This window comes from Chlorocebus sabaeus, chromosome 11 (genome assembly GCF_047675955.1).
Source record: "Chlorocebus sabaeus isolate Y175 chromosome 11, mChlSab1.0.hap1, whole genome shotgun sequence".
NCBI lineage: Eukaryota > Metazoa > Chordata > Mammalia > Primates > Cercopithecidae > Chlorocebus > Chlorocebus sabaeus.
Genome location: NC_132914.1, coordinates 26,415,399 through 26,421,629, shown reverse-complemented (window position 1 = coordinate 26,421,629; position 6,231 = coordinate 26,415,399). Strand labels below are relative to the sequence as shown.

The 6,231-nt window shown below is 39.5% G+C and overlaps 1 protein-coding gene across 2 annotated transcripts in view; it reads left to right on the top strand.

Moving 5' to 3' along the window:
* Positions 1-546: 546 nt before the first annotated feature.
* LMNTD1 (lamin tail domain containing 1) overlaps positions 547-6,231 on the top strand; it is a 245,139-nt gene continuing 239,454 nt past the window's right edge. For both annotated transcript variants that reach the window (XM_073020566.1, XM_073020567.1), the window contains exon 1: positions 547-766. The gene's annotated coding sequence lies outside the window, so the exon portion shown is untranslated. The remainder of the gene's footprint in view (positions 767-6,231) is intronic.

Below are 6,231 nucleotides of genomic sequence, written 5' to 3'. Positions count from 1 at the left end.
GCGACAGAGCTAGACTCTTATTACAATAAATAAATAAATAAATAAATAAATAAATAAATAAAGTAAATAGCCACATGTAGCTAATGCCTACAGTATTTGGCACTTCAGTTCTTGAGAGAGATTACAGAGTCCCTTCTAAGATCCCCTAGCACTGAGCACTGTGCCTGAAACATATTAGCCAGATGAAATGAGAAATCAGGAAAAGCAGCATACACACTGGAAGACAAAAACCCCCAGGCACACACACATATCGTTGAAATGACACTGAACTCATTAACCCAATATGGAATGTAAAAGGAATTCATTTAGGAAAACATCATCGAAAGTTCTTTGCTGCTGGTTAATTCATACAGGGTAAAACTAAAAAGAAAAAAAACTTTCTGTGTGGTTAAAACTGGGTTACCAAGCAGATAAGATCCTATGAAACTCATAAAAGCCTGTTAGATCCCTGCCAAGGCTTGAGATCTGTAAGACCATGGAGTGACTTCCTTTTAAGGTGACAGCCCCTCTGGGTGAGGTAGAAGCCATTCCCACCTCCTGCTGTGTGTCCCAAGCCTCCTCCCTGAGTCAGTGGCAGGCACTTCAGGGCAGCGTCCTGTCCTGTCACTAGTGTGTAGCTAAGGAAACCTGGCTGAATGCGTTGTTACTATGGCTCCGTGTGCCAGATCTCCGGGGCTGAGCATAACAGAAGAAGCTTAAGGACACTACATGCAACAGCCAGCGAGAGCGGAAGACATCGGTGTTTCCAGAGACCAGACCCACCATAGTAAGTGAGAAATGAATGCTGGATTTTTCCCATCAGGCAATTCACTGGTTTCCCTCATTTCCTTTCTATACTAACACCTGACACTTCAGAAAGTGGTCATATTTGTCATCACTGAGACGTCAACTAGAGACAGATTGCCCAGTTTCAAGGTTTCAAATGAAATAAACTTACTTTAAAATAATAGCAAATGCTTTTTTATATGTAATACTGAGAACTCAGAAGATGATGAATTAATAATTGGTGTATTCATGTATTTATTCAACTGGTAAATGTTAGAAACCATGCAATATGCTAGAGATAAAAGAATGAATAAGTGAACACAGATTTATACATTTTATTTTTTAAACTTGTATTTTAACTACTTCAAAAAATGATTTGTGCTAGATTGTAGAAATTTTTTCATTTCTTATTTTTGTTATTATTTTTTATACAGGATCAGATATAAGAACAATATTTTTTCATAAACATGAAATTTCTAAAGTAATAAAAATGGCATGAATCGAGATGCTGTTTTTGAGTGAAACATTGTACAGACTATTGTGAAGTGAAAAAGATTGTTTAAATGGTACGTGTAGCATGATCCCATGACTATAGAAGTGAACATGTATGTATAGAATAGACAGGAATGACATATTAGTGTGTAAAAAGAGGTATCCCACAGAAGTAACATTTTCAGTGATTTTTATTGTTTCTTGTGGCTTGCCTATGTTTTCCAAATTTCCTCCAATAAATATGCATTACGTTTATGATGAAAAACTTTACATTTTTAAAAAACTACATTCTCTATCTTGACTAAATAATCCTTTGGTAATAATAATAGTAACATAGTAATATAGCAGGGAAGGAAGAAAAGAAGGAAGGAAGTAAAGGAAGAGAAAGAGAAAACATACTCAGATAATTTGTCCTGAAGTCTCCACTGTTACCAATTTTGAAAGTTATTTGACAGTTCCTATGAAATTGGCTGTTTTTACCAATCTGTGTTAGTCAAGAAGAACCATTTTGGTCAACTAGAGACAGATTACCAGTTTCAAGATTTCAAATGAAATAAATTTAATTTAAAATAATAGCAAACGTGCCGGGCGCGGTGGCTCACGCCTGTAATCCCAGCACTTTGGGAGGCCGAGGCGGGCAGATCACAAGGTCAGGAGATCGAGACCACGGTGAAACCCCGCCTCTACTAAAAATACAAAAAATTAGCCGGGCACAGTGGCGGGCGCCTGTAGTCCCAGCTACTCGGAGGCTGAGGCAGGAGAATGGCGCGAACCCGGGAGGCGGAGCTTGCAGTGAGCCAAGATCCCGCCACTGCACTCCAGCCTGGGCGACAGAGTGAGACTCCGTCTTAAAATAATAATAATAATAATAGCAAATGCTTTTTTATATATAATACTGAGAACTCAGAAGATGATGAATTCATAACTGGTGTATTTATGTGTTTATTTGACTGGTAAATGTTAGAAAGCATGTGACATGCTAGAGATAAAAGAACGAATAAATGAACACAGATTTAACTACACATTTTATTTTTTAATTACTTCCAAAAATCATTTGTGCTAGATTGTAGAAATTTTATTTTTTTCATTTTTAATTTTTATTATTTTTTAATACAGGATCTGGCTCTGTCACCCAGGCTGCAGAGCCGTGGCTTGTTCTCGGCTCACTGCAACCTTTGCCTCCCAGGCTCAAGCCATCCTCCCACCTCAGCCTTCAGAGCAGCTGGGACGGACTACAGACACAGGCCCCTTGCCCAGCCAATTTTTTTGTATTTTTGGTAGAGATGGGTTTTGCCATGTTAGCCAGGCTGATCTTGAACTCCTGGGCTCAAAGCAATCCACCTGCCTTGGTGGGATTACAGGTATGAGCCACTGCACCCAGCCAGATTGTAGAAATTGTATAAGAAAAATATTTATTATTGCAGACAACACAACATCATTAAATAGTCAAATGATCTATTACATATAAAAGCATCAAAAACCTATTCGATCATTTTAGAAAATGACATTTTAAGGATTTGAGAAGTCACTAGAAGAAAATCCAAATTATTATCATCCCAGAATACTAGGAAAGACATTTTAAAAGTGTGGCACTTTAATTTGGCTTTTTATTAGTTGATGGGTCTTAAACAAGGTATATCAACAATCTCTCAAATTTAATAGATCCATGTCATAGAGAAGTTTTCATATTATTTGAATTTCAAAGTTGAAAGACTAAAATGCAAATACTCTGAAAGCAAAATTGCTGGCAAAAAGCTGGTTTGCATTTACATTTTCTAAGCTCCAATAGATCCTTACCTACCTTTTAAGGATTTTCTAAGGTCACCAGGACATTATATTTTTAAACATTGGCAGCTCACTACCGTTGGAATTTCGTTTTGCCCACCTGTTTGATAGGTGGTGACCTCTCTCTGAACTATGGTTGATGCTTCCTTTCTGCATACTTCCAGGCTACCTTTTACTCCAGCAATCATCAAAGCCAGGGAGAACTGAAGAACCGGGGACTTTGGGTTAACACACATGAGTGGCAGACATCACCCCTCTTGACCCAGCTGCCCCTCTAAGGGGCTTTGAGAAAAGCGTAAGATAAAATAAATGATTCTGGGGCTAGGTTGGATACTGGCAGTCCCTCAACAGAAAGCAGAAGACCATTGGAAAGAGAGATCAGATGCTGGAAACCAAGATGAATCTGGGAAGACAGAACAATCAAATGACAAACTGGGAGCAGGTGAGGGGCCAGAGTGACGGGAGAGGGCCAGGAGAGATGAGAGGAAGGTAAAGACTAGGATGGTTTCAGAACCCATTTAGGGACACTGAGCTCTACTTTCCATATGCTGTCTTTGAACAACAGGCCTGTTCTTGGTGGGCAAGGGGCAGGTCTTCCACCCCATACTATCCTGAACAATGCCATCTCTCATAACTTGGGGTTTACTATTTATCTTTTAAAAAATTAAACCAGGTGTTGTGATTTTATTTTTGACTTCTACACTGTCAATAGCCAACAAACAGGACTTCAATCCTATCATCAGAATTATTAGATACAATGTAATAACCAACCCAGGATTTGTCCTCATCCATGAGGGCCCTACAAGGAGAATCCTTTCATTGTCCTTCTGAGTGTCATTCCTTCAACACTTGCAAGCTTCCCAAAGTGACTTCAAAACTGCCATGCAGCAGTAGGGACATGACTCCTTATTTTCACAGTGATTAATATTTACTGAGAACCTGCTATTTACAGGCACTTTATATACATTATCCTTCTTCATGTGTGTAACAACTCTGTGAGGGAGGTAGCCGTATCCCAGTTTAAAAGGATAATCCGAAATGCAGACAGGTTCAGAAAGTCTGAAACACATACAGCTGCTACATGTCGCGGCTAGGTTTGAAGCAGGCCCTAGCTCTCTTCCTTATGCTGTGATGTTTCTGTATTGCTCAGATCTAATGTTCTGTGGCCCATTTTGCCCTGGCATCACTGAATTAGCACATTATCAATTCCCTAATCACATGGCTGCTTCTTAGCCACACATAATTCTACTCTATGTTAGCAAGCTGGGCTCAGCAGTTACTTTGATCTTTTTTTAAAGTCTGCAGTGAACATCCAGTAATAATGTATGAGCAACCTAACCTTTCAAAGTGGAAATATGTCTAATGGTCACAACCACCTCTCCTTTCAACTCCCTTACCCTCACGTCTCCATTGCAATTATTCCTTAATCATTGAAACCTCTAGTCCATCGATGCTGTCACTCTTTCACAATTTTCACTACTCTCCAAACCTTGCTTCTCTTTTTGTCCAGCTTACAATTCATGACCCATTTCTAAAATCATTTAATTGAAAACATGCTCAATTTTCTGGCCCCACTCTCCCTGTACTTACCTGGCTAGACTCCAACTCTTCATGAGCCTAACTAGCCATTTTCTCTATGCCTAGAGATTAATCACATCTGTTGTCCTGGCTATACTTTAAATTTGTAATCTCAGGCCTCAAATAGGCCCTTAGTACTGTGGAAGGGTCCTACTAGTTTTCCCTAATAAAGTTCCCTTTTGAGTCTTTGAAATGACTATTTCACATTTCCTCTCTCCCAAAACCTCTCACATTCTCTCACTCCCTATTCATAGCTGATGACTTAGACTTATACTTCATTGAAAAAAAAAATCCAAGATCAGACAAGAGTGCCTTCATCTAGTCAAATCTATGTACCTCAGTCTCTGTGCTGTATTGTCTCTGCGCCCATATTGTCTTTGCCTTCCCTGTTTTTGAAATAGGAGAAATGTGTCTGCTTCTATCAGAAGTGAATCCTTCCAGTCCTACTCTGACCCTACCCACCCTCAGCTTTCCAAGGATTCTTGTTCTTACAGTTAAACTCCTTCTATTCTGCAACATCTATGGCTTTCTCCACATGATGTCATTTCCAGACAACATATATGGAAGTTCTGTGAACTCCCAAATTACAAAAACCAAAAAAACCTTAAAATACTTCCTTGGTTTTCATCATTCTCTTTTTTGGTTACTCTATCAAGATTCTGTTTCTGGTTTTTTTTTTTTTTTCCTTTGTTTTGGTGGTTGTTGTTTGTGTGTGTGTGGTTTTTTGTTGTTGTTGTTTTTTGTTTGTTTGTATGTTTATTTGTTTTTGCAACAGGTCTTATTATGCTACCCAGGCTGGAATGCAGTGGCAACCCGCTGCAGCCTTAACCTTCTAGGCTTAAGCAGTCTTCCCACCTCAGCCTCCTGACTAGTTGAGACTACAACATGTGTCACCATGCTTGGCTAATTTTTTGTTTTGTTTTGTTTTGTTTTGTACAGAAAGGGATATGACTGTGTTGCCCATTCTGCTCTTGAACTCCTGGGCTCAAGTGATTCTCCTGCCTTGGCCTCCCAAAGTGCTGGGATTACAGGCATGAGCCGTTACACCTGGCTTCAAGCTTCTACCTAACCATTCACTGAATCTGCGGTGGCAGGGCCACCACAATCTTCTTATTGCTAGATCCTATGTGCACTCCTCCTGTTTTCATTGTTCTCACCTTCTTCACAACCACCTCTGATCCAACTGTCCAATTCCTTCTTGGAAACTTTTCTCTTTTGGTTTTTATGATGAACACTTTCCCATATCTAGCTCTGGCCAATCATTTCTTATTTCTTTTACTTTATCTAATCTCAAAATATTGAGATAATTCTAGAGCATGTCTCAATATTGGACTGACTTCTAAATCTATGTGCAGTCTCTCCAGGAGATCTTGTCCAGTTCCTGACCTGTCAGCTATGTTCCATTTGTCATTCATCTGACACCCCTGAATTTTGGACTCATAATCAACTGATTACCTGGTACCTCCACTTGATAACAAACATTGATTTCTCTGCCACTTTCCATCAGGAGCCTGTTCAACAGCCACTCCTCCCTTCTTCTTTGCCATCAGAACCTTGATTTTATGCAGTTCCCAGGGGGCCATGGTCTTCAGGGTGACTGGTTATCCAAGT